The sequence below is a fragment of the Gobio gobio genome (genome assembly GCF_949357685.1).
Source record: "Gobio gobio genome assembly, chromosome: 11".
Lineage (NCBI taxonomy): Eukaryota > Metazoa > Chordata > Actinopteri > Cypriniformes > Gobionidae > Gobio > Gobio gobio.
In genome coordinates this window covers 15,390,300-15,406,407 of record NC_137104.1, presented here as the reverse complement: position 1 = coordinate 15,406,407, position 16,108 = coordinate 15,390,300, and the positions used below count along the sequence as shown (strand labels likewise).

General features: G+C 38.6%; 1 protein-coding gene across 4 annotated transcripts in view; it reads right to left on the bottom strand.

Annotated features, from left to right (window-relative positions):
• elmo1 (engulfment and cell motility 1 (ced-12 homolog, C. elegans)) overlaps positions 1-12,110 on the bottom strand; it is a 129,858-nt gene extending 117,748 nt beyond the window's left edge. For all 4 annotated transcript variants that reach the window (XM_079830273.1, XM_079830276.1, XM_079830274.1 and 1 more), the window contains exon 1: positions 11,988-12,110. The gene's annotated coding sequence lies outside the window, so the exon portion shown is untranslated. The remainder of the gene's footprint in view (positions 1-11,987) is intronic.
• Positions 12,111-16,108: the final 3,998 nt, after the last annotated feature.

Genomic DNA, 16,108 nt, shown 5'->3' with positions numbered 1-16,108 from the left:
TTCACACAATTTACTTATCTGTATACTGCTGTTTTCACGGTCCTCAAAACGGCCTGAGAATTTCCTCGTTCTATGAAGTCCCTCCTTCAGAAATACGTAACGAGTTCTGGTTGTGCCAGCGGTTCCCGTGTTGTGATTCGACAGCAGCTTAGCGCACGTTGCCCGGGAAGGTCACGCCTCTTACCATAACGGGGAGATGAACGCGCTCAAACTACAGCCCCTGAAGGCCAAACAAAGGTGATTTGACTCCGGGATGAAAATAACAGCGTCTGATGGCGACAAACGCAACCGAACCGAACCGAACCGAACGCAACACTTCCTCTGCTCCACGAGGGAGCAACCAGACCACGCCCCCTTTTTCGCGTATTCTTGTGGGCGGAGGTTAGTCAACAAACTGTTCTACTGACGTAATTAAAGCGGGAAATACCAGGATGTAGTCCAAACCGGCCGTTCGCTGTAGGCTTTGAAAGGGAACTTCTGTTAAATAAAATATCTTGCTTGGCATTGAACTTTGAGCTTTATAATTTTACAGGTATTATTTATGCTCTAACAGCAACATTACACACTAACTAAAGTTTGAAAAATGGGATCACGAAGAACAGGACCTTTAAAAGTTCGAGCATAGCCAGACAACAAGGGTTGCCACCCGTCCCGTAAAATACGGAATTGTCCCGTATTTTTTCAAGCAAAATGACGCATCCCTTGATTTGTTCCGTATTTTACATAGGTCCACACATAGTTCAATAAACACATACGGATTTTGCAGTGTGGAGAATACTGATAGCAAATATAAAGAAATCAATTTCAAGTAGTACAGTTGCATAAACTAAGACATTATGTTAAGACAGTGTCTTAAGATCTAGTATGAGCCACTAGCAGTTAGGCAAGTGGCATTCAGTCTTACTTTTCGTATCAAATTAGGCCAGTCTATGTTTTTATGTAACTGATTTAAAAAAAAATTATGAACAGTCTTGAAGAAAAAAAATGTATGTCTAACTTGTAAGACTAGTCTTAACGGTTTATGCAACCGACCCCTGGAGCTAATTTGTGCGTGATTGCGTTTTAGCGGCTTTGTTGCCATAGCGGCGGAGTCTCGAGAACATGTGCTGTGCCGTGTGCCTGTAAACTTGTGCGTTTTTTAAAAAACATGTCGAGCCGTGTCGCGTCCACCGTTTGAACGCAAGAGGATCTCCAGATATAGAGCTGAATATCAAAAAGGTATCAATGGGTCTGTCCAGTAACTCATGATGAACCTCAGGCCAACTGCACACTTTATGAGAAGCATTTCAGTTGCTCAGACTGTCTGACTTAGCAGCAGCGTTGACAGACCGGTCTGTGACAGACACATCAGTGCTTCTAAAGGTATAGGCCTATAGTTTTTTTTAAATGGATAGTATATTAATATAATACTCCATACATTATCAGAGCTTGGCAGACATAATTATTATTTTTTAGACAGGTTAATTAATAGATTATAGTCTGGGGGTCATGGATGGGTGTCCCTTATTTTGCCACACTGAAGGTGGCAACCCTACAGACAACCAACAAAGGTTCTTATATGCGAAACACTCTAGCTCTGCAAATTTGACTGTATTTAAACTGTAGTGTACACTCATCACTTTCTCAGTGCATGCTCAAACTCTAAAGAGCAGTTTCATTTGTGTACATAGAGACACCCGCTGTTTACTGCTGCACGTTCACAATCACACTGTACAAGGGTCTCATCTTCTCCGAATAAGCACTCCAATAGTGAATACAAATCCATGCTAACACATTACAGCCTCCTAGCTTTATCAACAAAGCTTAAACTCAAAGCCAGACAGCAATGACAAATTCATATGTCCACCCTCCTCAAATTGCAACCAAATGCAGCCTGATACTGTCACAAAAGACACAGGCTGTTCTTGGTGAAACACAAATCTTTATGATGAATCAGCCGGCTTTAAATGAAACCTCGTGAAGGATAAAAGAGCAACGTACAGTCTATCCACTAGACTCATATAGCGCATGTCTGACACACCCAACACAAACATCTCTACTGGGGCTTGATGTAATTAGTCGTAATGACACTCATCAACAAGAAGAAAGACAAAATGGGGGGTGCAGTGTTTTCCTCTTTATGCAAACAAACATTCTAGGAATGGCATGCACTACTGTTAGACCTCACTAAACCTGAGAGAGAACAAAAGACAGACAGAAAGACAAAGAAACCTTGAGCTTTCATGACAACAGTGCTCTAGCATCCCGTCCAGACTTTCACTTCCACTTCCTCTCCCTCTTATCCATATTATGTCCAACATTTACATACTATGGCAGACTTCATACTTATACTGCATAGAGAGGATACATATTAGTGCATCCATTCCCTTGGATGGTCAATTTCAATGACATACTGTATAAGAAAACGGGGGAAATAATTTTTCACATAATGGTTTTCAATTGCAACCAAAATGTTGAAGGTCCAAATCAATGCAATTTCAAAGCTCTTCGAAGGGCTTCAGAGGCTCTGCGCGATCCCAGACGAGAAATAGGGTCTTATCTAGCGAAACGATCTGTCATTTTCCCAAAAAAAATTTAAATGAATATACTTTTTAACCTAAATTGCTCATCTTGCGCTGCTCTGCGACTCCCAGTGATTGCGCAATCACGTCGAAAACATCACAAGACGTAGGCAGAAGTACCGCCCCCGTATTTACAAAGTGCACATGCGAAGACTAAAACAAAAAAAAGGTAAAACAACGATGTCGGAACGATTTTGAAGTTGAAGATGAAGTGTTTTTTGTTAAAGGGCGTTTGTATTAGTCCTCACACGTTTGGTTGGGGGGGGGGGGGGGGGTACTTTCGCCTACGTCTAGCGTCTCAACGACGTCTCAACGTGATTGCGCAATCTATTGTAATTTTTTGGGAACCCTATTCCTCGTCCGGGATCGTGCAGAGTCTCTGAAGAAGGGCGCTTTGAAACTGCATTGATTTGGACCTTCAACATGTTGGTTGCAATTCGAAACCCTTATGTGAAGAAAAATTCTGGAATGTTTTCCTCAAAAAACGTATTTTCTTTTCGACTGAAGAAAGAAAGACATGAACATCTTGGATGAGATGGGGGTGAGTAAATTATCAGGAAATGTTAATTTTGAAGTAGGGCTGCACGACTAATCGAAATCGAACCGCAATCGCGATTTAGGTAATGTACGATTATGAAAGCGCAAAGGCTGCGATTTTAATTCAATAAATAAATGCCCAGCGTGTCAGTGAAGAGCTGCTCTGTGATCAGTAAACGCTGCTCCGTCTGAAAGCACTGCGAGTTTGAGTCGCTTATAACGTGCGTATGAAAAAGCAACGCGTCAAACATCTTCACAAACTACTAATTCACTTTGAAGAGTTCATAAACTTGTTGTCCAACAAAATACAACGTTTAATAACATGTTTTAACTCACTTCATATCGTCAGTCGAGCTGATGTGGCTTCTTATCACAGAATGTCAATTAGCACTGCATACTTTATTATTATGAAAATACCAGAGAAGGCTTGAAGAACTCAAATACACCATATCTTTAGGCAGTCGTGTCTTCATGTTTAATCAGTCAAAGCATTTCTATCTTTGTTTTACTCAGCCTACTGCGCGAGTTTAGCTTCACATTAGGGATTTCCCATAGGGATTTCCTGAAAACGATTACTTTCTGAGGAAAATGTGGAGTTTCTGCTCGAGGGCGCCCTCTGGCTTCCAGTATGAATGAAACTTGGGTAGAAAATGAGAAAAACAATACTTCTAAATAAATGTATATGACAATCCATATGTATTTCTTCAATGTACAGGAGTTTGTTTGGCCACAGTGGATGCATAAGAGGCTCATATTTCATATTGAAGACATATAATTTAAGAAATTGATATTACAGATAAAAAGCACAATTTTTTTTATTTATTTTTTTACAATAAATCCTTAGACCTTTCTAATGATTTTTAGTCATAGGCTGTCTGCATATTAACAGGTAACCAGGTTTTTGTAAAATAAGTTTTCTGTAAAATATAAATATTATTATTATTATACTGTTATTTTTATTCTTAAATGCTCCATTTTAAATTTTTAATAATGAATGTTATTGTAATAGTAATATTTCTTATTTTTATTCAGCAATAATAATAATCATAATAATTATTATTAGTCATATTGATATATAAACACAAAAAGTTATAAACACACTTTTCATTTGTAAAAATAAATAAATAATAATAATAATCGCATTTTAAATCGCAGTTAGATATTTTCCCCAAATCGTGCAGCCCTACCTTTTAATAATTTAATTTGTAGGTCGTGGGTGACCAATGAGGCTGTGATTAACTGACATAAAAAAACAGAGATATATACATTAAGGAGTTGCACCCCATTTTCACATAAAATTGTCACATGATGAAGAAAAAAAATGTTTAAAGGCAGCTGTTTCCCTGACATTTTTTTACTTAATGCCCCCCATTAAAAACCATGTTGATCATAGAAGAGATGTATTCAAGTCATTGTATGTGAATGGTATAATTTTGTGTTTTATTAATAGATCCAGACAAAAAAAAAAAAAAAAAAAAAAAAAAAAAAAAAATTGCCATCAACACATTCTCACTCATCCTAATGCCAGTTACTCAGCAAACTAATTGACTTTAAAATCATGTTGTTTTGCACTTGCCTAAGTTGATCCCAGAATCCCCATGAGCTGACAGTCTGACATGAAGCAAAACACCATAGATGACGGTGCAGGTCTGTGTTTACACAGAGCCTGTGAATCAGTGCTATAGCAAACACGGCTAATCTAACAGCTCACAACAGGAACATGACAAATCTTAACCCAAGATGAAGTCTTGGCAAAGTAGATCAAGATGTGGGTTATAAGTGCTCAACTTTAAAGCCGCATGATCCACGTGGAGAGGATCAAAGCTGGATTTGTCTTGATCCCTACACATCAACACCGTTAATATTGTCATCCCGGACCTCTTGCTCTTTTAATGGGCTAAGTCTTGGCTAAGTGACGATAACACCACCAGGATGCAGTTTGAAACGCTCGCCAGAGGGATAGAGAGGGAGCCGCCACATGTGACGGCTTTCCAAGAGAGAAAGTTTTTACTGCGAGTGCGCAGCTGGAGCGCACAGCTGGACTGAACGCGAGCGTGCAGCTGCGATGACCTGAGGCTCACAAAGACTATCTGTGCCCGCTCAGAGACAACGGGCTGTGCCAAATCGGTACCAGCCGGGCCAGTTCAACCAAATGTTAGTACATACAAGTGGCACCACAGGATCACTGGCTTCCCGAGAGCACAGGTGCGAGGAAAAGCTTCAAAACCCGCCCAGTGTTGCTGGCACAGTCTAGAGATGACGCCCAGCCCAGAGGACACAGAGGACGTCCAGAAAAAAGTCAAACCTAGTGTAAACACAAGGGACAGAATATCGAAAAATGTGGTCCAAACAAAGCTTTCTAAATGACCTGGTTTTAGTCTCACGTTGACATTCGTTATCCGAAGTAAGCAGAACAATTTCAACCTAAAATAAAAGCTATGACAGCATAACTGATTCTCTTTACACTTCCACCGACACTTATTGAGCGATTTTAACACCTTCATTTAAACCTGTCTGCTTCTGTAATTAATGTAATGCCAGAAGCAATAATTACATGCACTGCTACATTATCTGCTAAAGGAGGAAATTGATCTAGGCAGGCAATGCTGGGGGGCAGGCGGGGTGTTTATACCGATCAGATAATATCTGGTGCCACTAGGAAGAAAAAAAAAGGAAGAAAAAAAAAATTGCATACTGTACACTGTAAACCCTAATGCTCCAAAATAATTATTTGGTTTGAGTAGAGCCAACTCAAATTAAACAAATTAGTTCAATTAAATTAACTTTTATGAGTATTTAGAACTTTATTTTTCTTTTGAGTTCACAAAAATCTGAATTGTTTCCTTGTTTTGAGTTTAATGAACTTGTTTCTTTTAATTTAGGCAAACTTAAAATTAACTGAAACTGGGCTGGGATTTCCATTTCCCAGCATGCTTTTCCACAACACTCAAATGGTAGAGTAAATTCTAAAATTAAGTGTTATATAATGGGGGGGTTTTGTGCAAGATTAAATGTTAAGGTTTAGTAGTGTTTAATGTTTTGTTAGGCTAGTTTAGAAGAGTTTCTGTTATGTTTTTAGGTTTTTTGGTGGGGTTACCATCATGGTGACGAGTGGACCATGAGCTTAGTTTGAGAACAGATATTAAATGTCTTAAGCCCCGTTTCCACCAAAATTACCCGGAACAATTTGTACCAGGAACTTTTTTTCCAGACCTGCAACTGACTGCGTTTCCACTGCGATCTAAAGTACCGTGAAGATTAGGCAAATTAGTCCGGTGATGTAGGACTGCACGCGACTGTTCCTCCCAGTCAGCGACGGATAGTTATCATTTTTGCGCAACACATAGTCTGCAACAATAACAAGTGGAGGAGATTCAAGCAGCGGCAGCACTGCTTTTGCTGGTTATGTATTGGTTTACTAAAGAGGTCATTAACAAAACGGCAGAAAAGAGACGAGCACTGATACTAAAGCATATTCTGAAAGCTCGTAAAGCTAGATTTAAAATAAGACAACGTATGTTATTATCAGCTATTACGGACATAGACGTGCGATTGCGGAGACGAACGCGCGCCATCGGACAGAAAGAGCAAGACTGATATTTACTGAACGCAGAACGAAAGGCCGGTTGAAATAAAATGCTGTGTGAACTCAAAAAAATCAGCATGTTCAGCGCCCAAGTCCCACCCCCGAAAGTTCCTGAACTTTGAAAAAGTACTACCTCGTGAGCAGGGCCGTTTGGAATTTAATTTACCCGGAACTTCATTTTAGACCCTGGTTCCTGCGGTCGAAACACACCGAGTACCACCCCAAAGTTCCCAGTTCCTGAGGAAAGTTCCTGCGGTGGAAACACGGCTATATATTGCTGTACTCATTCAGCAAGTGCTATGCTAATAATATCAAAGCATTGTGTTACCAATTAGCAAGGTAGCATTTATTGAATTAGCTAGTTAAAGCTAGCAAAATTTCCACTAGAAAGAATATTTAAATTGAGATTACATAATTTCATAAATTAAGTTAAGATCAATTAAAATGTACGAGTACAAAATAAAGATCTGCAAGTTCTGCTTGCTTAGATTTAAATATAACTGATTACCTGAAATTGATTTTTTTTTTTTTTTTATTAAAGAAAAAAAGATTTTATTCAGGAAGGACACATTAAACTGATTAAAAGTGACAGTAAAGACATTTATAAATGGTACAAAACATTTTCTATACTTGAAAGAATACTTTAAAAGTATGATTTATACTAAAATATGAAGCAGCACTGCTAACATTGATAATAAAAAAAAAATTCTCGAGCAGCAAATCAGCATATTATAATTATTACTGAAGGACCATGTGACATGGATGGCTTATTTTAAATTGTAATAATATTTCACAATATTACAATATTTTATTGTATCTTTCATCAAAGAAACACAGCCTTGAACAAAAGAGAATTCTCTCAAAAGCATTTAAAAAATCATACGGAGCCCAAATTTTTGAATGGTAGCATGTAGGCTATCAGCTAAAACTGTATTTTGGCAACATTTTGGCAAGTTTTAGACCCTTTTCACAGACTTTGATGATGCGTCTTAACGGTCATCAATATCGTAAATCCTGCAAAGTTTTGTCTTTCTTTTTTTTTTTTTTTTTTTTTATGTATGTACATTTATAACACTAATACATTGTATTATATTACATTTGCATCAAATTACAAAAAACAAGTTACCAATGCTGTGAGGGTGTTTCTAATACAGTGTCTATGGGAGTGATAATTAAAAATTAACATCTTTCTCTCTTTTCAGTGCCGTTATTAAATATTTTCCCTCTTTTTGACAGCTGTGAAATCACTACTGTGGAGTTTTTCTTTTGTTATTTGAGCAAATGGGGACACAAAAAATATATTTAATGTATACTCTCACTCACCCCTATAAAAGTTAACCCAACTACGACGACTTCCGCTCTGAGAAACCCGGAACTGTGAAAAGGGTCTATCGCGAATAAAGCTAACAGACATGGACTAAAAGCTACAAAACTCAACTGAAGTGTGTAATTTCTGCACTAGAAATTGCAAAAATAACGATCGTTTCCAAACAAGTTAACTAATTTCTATTAGTTAATCTTTTACAGCTAAACGCAACAGCCCAGGGGCCTCATTTATAAAGAAGTGTCATGCATACCTGATCCTAAACAGGTAACAACAGTTTCTGCCTAAACCCCAATTTATTCCTTACTTTTGATGTAGGATAAAATCCATGGAATTTAGGATCAAATCCAACCATACGTGGGTGCGTTTATAAATGAGGCACCAGACTCCTCAGTCGTTTTTTTTCAAACTGTAAAAATGACAACATTTTCACGTAAAACAACCTCTGATGCAATTGGATTTTTCAAATGTGCATGGGTACGTGCAATAGTTTCTCTATAAGAGCACACTGGAGATGCACTCGAGATGTTTGCCAGCAAGATAAGAAAAAGCCGAAACTTCTCACTTATTTTGGTGGTAAGGAAGATAAGAGAAGACAGGGACGAGCACATCAGACAAGGAAAAGTTAAGAATCCCCCTGAGTAAGTGAGTTTAGATGTGAGATAAGGGGGCTGGGTGGTGAGAAGGCTATAAAGGGTGGAGAAGTGTGTGTGTGTGTGTAAAAAAAAAAAAAATCACTTGCAGTCAAGAACTCATCATAAATTGGCAAGGTTGCACTCAGAGGTGAGAGACTGAGAAACTGCAGAAAGTAATTTATATATACATGCCGCACTGGCCCGCACATGTGCAGAATTTCAATAAGCCGCTCGCACAGTGACTCCGTAAACTTCTGACTCCCTTAGAAAACTCATCTGATCTCAGTTACTGCCTCTCCGCACACAGACAATGATAACTCCCCCCGACTCAACCCAGAAATGAGGACAATGAAAAGTAGAAAATCATTTCTTACATGACTTAAGATGCTTTCCCTCATGAGTTTGTGACGCAACAGTTTTAAAGAGAGGATAAGTAACTGAACGCATTGCACACATTCATCAAATCACTGAGGCTTAGCAGTACAAGTTCAGACACATTGTGCCATGGTGCTCATTTGGGCTCGAATCCGGCTCGCAACACTTCTCCTTTGATTTGATTTGATTTATTTAACAATTACATTTTAAAACATGTACAATCAAGCCCAAAAGACCATTTCATACATATACAAAAACAAAACTGGCGAGGATAAAATACACAAAAAAAGCCATAGGCTTATTTCCATTGTGGTCCTCAGAGTTCAAAAATGGACGAGCAGTTCATAATGGGAATGAGATCAACACAACACACAACCACATACACATGATACCTCAAACATTGTTAAAAAGACATTTTTTAACTTCTCTTCTAAAAGGACCATCTTCTTGAATTTGTTTTAAGCAGTCAGGCAATTTATTCCAAGCAACAGCACTAGAATATAAAAACGAATTCTTTGAATTCTTTCAGGTTCTTCTCACTGAAAATGATGTGTCCTATTTCTCACTTACCCTACACTCTTAAAAATAAAGGTTCCAAAGGGTTTTTAGCAAAGATGCCATTGAAGAACCTTCAAAAAACCTTTCAGTGAATGTTTTTTAGAACCGTTATTTTCTTAGTGTGAAGAACATTTTAGAAATCAAATTATCTAAGGGGGGTTGATGCCTCCCCCTCCTCAGACCATAGTGAGGCCCACTCAGGGTCACTCTGGGTGGCGAGAGAATTCAATTTCCACCGCGGTGGATCTCTGGAAGTCTGGAAATGTCAGGTCCTGGAGCTCAGACCTCCAGGTGCTTAACAGCTGATGCCCAAGCCCACTTGGGCTCACTCTGGTCGGTCAGAGAGGTCAAATTTGACCATGATGGATCACTGGAACTCTGGTCTTAGAAAAGTTTCATCTCCTGGAGGTCTGAGCTCCAGGGGCTTTATGACTGATGCCTAAGCCCTCTTGGGCTCACTCTGTTCGGTCAGAACCTTTTTCCACTGTAAAGAATCTTTTGCATAGTGTAAAGGTTCCATGGAGGTTAAAGGTTCTTCATGGAACCATCAATGCCAATAAATAACCTTTATTTTTAAGAGCGTATATAACAACAACAAAAAACAAACACAGTGGCACCCAACAGACAGCATCTTATCTACAACCAAAAAGATGCATTTGACATTAATGTTGTGATGTGACTCAATTATTTCTGACCCAGAAAACACGCTACATCCTGCATAACATACACTGACTGGACATGCTTACGTTTTTAGACCAAGAGCGCATGCATGTGATCTAAAGGACCAATGGGGCAAGATGCTGAGCTCACACTTCCCTCAAGACACAAAAGTGACTCAACGACATGAGGATAAAGACTGTCACTGCAACAAAACACATTTTCATCTGGACTCCACACAACCCGCATGCATCAGAAATACCCTCAACTACAAAGTCAAGGAAATATATGCATGAAAAAGATGAAGACTTTGAGCTTCTGATAGTTTTTCAAATGAAAAGGAAGGAACCATTTCCTTCCCAGAGGGCATGGAAGTTTCTACTGCTTACAGATGTCATTTCTTCCTACATTTTTTCAAAGTTCTTCAAAATAAACCACAATATATAAATACAATAAAGAATTGCTGGTCTCATTTCAAGCTGCAATAACTGCAATTCAATGACAATAAAAAAAGTAAAAATCTACAGAAGTGAATCTCTACGGTAGATGAACACCATCCTGAAATCACTGTAGAATTAAGATTATGTGTACTAATTTATTTTGAAGAAGATAAATATGGGAATATTGTGACAGTTTGACACGTACAATTACAGAAGCAAAGAAATCACTACATTTTGATGTTACTGCATGATTTTATAATGGTAATGCTGACTAAAGCTCAAAAATGCACAAAAACAGTGAAATATATTATTAGAATGCTCCATATATTTCAATCTGTTTTTTTTTTTTTCATGTTTGTGTATTACTGTTATCCAGTGTCTTTTATTGGTTTTCTTTGTAACTGTCAATTTGTGTATGAGTCATCTTAATAACACCAACACATAACTTCCTTTTATACATTTAAATTTTAAAGGGACCATTCATCCAAAAATGAAAAAAAAAAAAAAATGCCATTGTTTACTCACGTGCGTGGAACACAAAAGGAGATGTTAGGCAAAAGACAAACTGTCACGCTTCAGTCACCATTCACTTTCATTGCATCCTTTTTGCCAACAATGCAAATAAGCGGTGACTGAGGTCCCTGTCTCACATCTCATTTTGTGTTCAACTGAAGAAAGAATATCATATGGGTTTGTAACGACTTGTAATATGCATTATAATAACGTCATAGGCAACAAAATGACAGAATTGGGTGATTTGTCCCTTTAAGTAAACATTATTTCACACACAGTCGCGTGCAACACAAATCCAAGGGAAGTATTATTCCACAGTCTATCAGGAGCTTCCATTAAATAAATAAAACCGTTTAAATAAGTTTCAAAGAACATTAAAGCTTATGCTTTTCTATATTGCCGGTCTTTCCTAAAGAGACAATAGAGAAGTCATTGTCATTGTGCAGAACTCTCTAATGCACCTTTCTCGACATACACGGTATGAATTGTAAAAAATACAACCACTGATGTTTGACACACTCTTTTGACCCCATAGAGCCCATGTTTTAATGCGTGTGTGGAATAAAACCCGCATGAAGTAAAGCACAGTCAGTCATGCACTGAGCTCTGTCAAACTCTCCACCCGCTGCGATCTGTCTGTTCAATAGAGGGGCTATTCACGAATCACGATTGTCTTACAACTACACACTACAGCGCTTAAACTTCAACCAGCAAGAATGAAACAGCACGAAGTGGCCTGTGCTCGCGCCGACAACAGATTATCATCAGGGGAAGCGGCGACGCGTAATAAAACGTACAGACCTGAAGCGGCGAGGCGACTTTTCCTCCTTCCAGGGATTGATGTTTGGGAGTTTGTTGCAGTCGGTCGCTCCCTCCCTTTCTCTAGCGCACTAGAATGATAGTGCTGATGTTGTTTTCACTTCCTCTTTCCTCCTCCTCCCGGCTGCTCATTGGCTCCGCTTTTTCAGTCATCCACCAATAACAGCACAGTGAATCCTGATCATTCAATAGACCGATTAAAGAGCATCAGTGTACTTTCTCAGTCTGTGATGCCTGCTTTTGTTTCTTAATATAAAATCGTTTTCGGTATGATTTAAAGGGATAGTTCACCCAAAAATGAAAATGTACTCACCCTCAAGCCATCCTAGGTGTATATGACGTGTTTTTAGGTGTTTCTGACGAATACAATCGGAGTTGGGCTATATTTAAAAAAATGCCCTGGCTAATCCTAGCGTTATAATAGTAGCAAGTGAATGGAGCACAACATTTTAATCCCAAAAAAGTGCATCCATCCATTATGAAAGTATTCCACATGGCTCCGGGGGGTTAATAAAGGCCTTCTGAAGGGAAGTGATGCGCTTTTTGTAATATTTAAAACTTTATAAAGTAAAATATCTAGCTTCCGCCACACCGCCTTCCGTATTCATCTTACGAAAAAATCGTAACAAACTGACGCAACGTACGACTAGGACGTAGCGTAAGCGTTTTGAACTCCGAGAGGTGTTACACTTTTTTTGTAAGTTGAATACAGAAGGCTGGCAGAAACTAGATATTTTACTTTATAACGTGTTAAATATGGATATATTTCTTACACAAACCCATCGATTCGCTTCAGAAGGCCTTTATCAAATGATTAGTTCACTTCAAAATGGAAATGTCCTGCTATTTTACTGACCCCCATCTCATCCAAGATGTTCATTTCTTTCTTTCTTCAGTCGAAAAGAAATTACGTTTTTTTGAGGAAAACATTCCTGGATTTTCCTTCACATAACGGTTTTCAATTGCAACCAAATGTTGAAGGTCCAAATCAATGCAGTTTCAAAACGCTTTGAAGGGCTTCAGAGGCTCTGCGCGATCCCAGACAAGGAATAGGGTCTTATCGAGCGAAACGATTGGTCATTTAAAAAAGAAAAAAAATGAATATACTTTTTAACCTAAATTGCTCATCACATTGCGCAAAAACGTCGAAAACGTCACACTAGACGTAGGCGGAATTACCGCCTCAAGCAACCATGCGAGGACTAATACAAACGCCCTTTACCAAAAAACATCAAAATCATCCGACATTGTTGTTTTACCCTTTTTTTTTTTTGCTAAAGGGCGTTTGTACACTCTAAAAAATGCTGGGTTAAAAATAGCCCAAGTTGGGTTGAAAATGGACTAACCCAGCAATTGGGTTGTTTTACCTCAGCATTTGGGTTGTTTTACCTTAGCGGTTGGGTTAAATGTTTGCTTAAAACAACCCAATCGCTGGGTTAAAACAACCCAATTGCTGGGTTAGTCCATTTTCAACCCAACTTGGTTTTTTTTTAACCCAGCAATTTATTAGAACCCAGAGTGTATTAGTCTTCGCCTACGTCAAGCGTGACGTTTTCGACGTGATTGCGTAATCACTAGCACATCGCAGAGTAGCGCAAGATGAGCACTTTAGGTTAAAAAGTATATTATTATTTTATTTTTTTTAAATGACCAATCGTTTGGCTAGATAAGACCCTATTCCTCATCTGGGATCGCGCAGAGCCTCTGAAGCCCTTCGAAGCGCTTTGAAACTGCATTTTGAAGGGAACTAATCCTTTAACCCCCGGGAGCCGTGTGGATTACTTTTATATTGTATTGATGCACAAATTTTGGGCTCCCATTATAAAGCTTGGATTAGCCATTTTTTTTAAATAACTCTGAGTGTATTCGTCTAAAAGAAGAATGTAATATACACCTAGGATGGCTTGAGGTTGAGTGAATCATGGGATCATTTAAATTTTTGGGTGAACTATCCCTTTAAGTGCATAGTATAACAAGACATAGGGACTTCCATAAAAAAGTTTTGTTAGGCCTATATATTTACCATAGAACATTAACTAACATTACTACATTTTAAGGTGTTCAACAGATATATTCTGATGATAAGTAAGTATTTTGTATTTTTTTTAAAGCCTGAATTAATGCCAGCAAGTCTTAATATACTGATAGAAGAAGAAAATAGGATGGCCATTCGTTTTCAGGGCATTGTTGGCATTTTGTAAATATCTGTCCATCAGATCTTAACATCCTCACAATGTCCACACACACACAGGCAATAGATTATCTGTCCCACACAAGGTGATGTATTAACCGCCCCGTGCTGACATCATTTGCTTACTCCATTTTGATGATTAGATAGGGGATGTAATTCTATAAAAGCCTTTAAAGAATGTCTAGAGTTCTGTTGAGCACACACATGATGATGTAAAAGATTATGTAAACCAAAATCCAGTCTACACGCAATGTCACTGCGCTTCAGAACCATGACAGCAGAGGTGATGTTACCTTTAGTTTGTCTCTATATAAAAACCATTATGCAAATAAACATCATGTGTCAATCTCTGCACCAGCTCTTCTCTGAATGCTGTGACATTTGGAATTGTTTTATTTGGGACTGGGTGAAACGATGAACAACTCCAGTTCTTTAGGAAATTAAACTGCTGAAAACCAAACCCATACTCAGCATCACAAAATCTTCACTGATGATTACATCAAATGCACTGCCTGTGATTTATGATTCTGCTTTAATATACTTTAAAATTATATTTGTCTGAAATTATATAATAAATGCATAATAAATAAATCAATGTAATTGGTGTATATATATTTTGTCATTTATTCTATTGTAAATGGAGTATATATATATATATATATATATATATATATATATATATATATTGCCAAAAGTATTGGGACACCCCTCCAAATCACTTGCAATCACTTCCATGGCTACATGTGTATAAAATCAAGCACCTAGGCATGCAGACGCTTCTACAAACATTTATGAAAGAATGGGTCTCTCTCAGGAGCTCAGTGAATTCAAGCGTGGTACCGTGATAGGTTGCCACCTGTGCAATAAATCCATTCGTGAAATTTCCTCTACTAAATATTCCACGGTCAACTGTTAGTGGTATTATAACAAAGTGGAAGCAATTGGGAACAACAGCAACTCAGCCGCGAAGTGGTAGGCCACGTAAAATCACAGAGCAGGGACAGCGCATGATGAGGCGCACAGTGCGCAGAAGTTGACAACTTTCTGCAGAGTCAATAGCTACAGATCTCCAAACTTCGTCTGCCCTTCAGATTAGCTCAAGAACAGTGCATAGAGAGCTTCGTGAAATGGGTGTAAAGTTTGGTGGAGGGGGGATTATTGTGTGGGGTTGTTTTTCAGGGGTTGGGCTTGGCCCCTTAGTTCGCGTGAAAGGAACTCTAATGCTTCAACATACCAAGACTTTGTGGGAACAGTTTGGGGATGGCCCCTTCCTCTTCCAAAATGACTACGCACCAGTGCACAAAGCAAGGTCCATAAAGACATGCATGAGAGAGTTTGGTGTGGAGGAACTTGACTGGCCTGCACAGAGTCCTGACCTCAACCCGATAGAAAACCTTAGGAATGAATTAGACTGGAGACTGCGAGCAAGGCCTTCTCGTCCAACATCAGTGTCTGACCTCACAAATGTGCTTCTAGAAGAATGGTAAAATATTCCCATAAACACACTCCTAAACCTGTGGAAAGCCTTCCCAGAAGAGTTGAAGCTGTTATAACTGCAAAGGGTGGGCCAACTCCATATTAAACCTGGAATTTAATGCCATTAAAGTCTATCTATCTATATATCTATCTGTCTGTCTGTCCGCCCGTCCGTCCGTCCGTATATATACTATTTTATTTGTAATTGGTAGGCAAAACTGTTGTGCTGGAATTTTCTGTCACAAATTAACTTTAAATTACGCTCGTCTTATCAGAGTAAACCAAAATTTTTAATCTATTTAAACTTAGTAATTCAGCAAAGCATTGAGCAGAACAGCGGGGAACTCATTTGTGAGATTCACGGCTTGTCAGATAAAAAGGGAACATGTCACACACACACGTTTCTACGGGCCCAGGCCAGACCAGAACAAAGGGA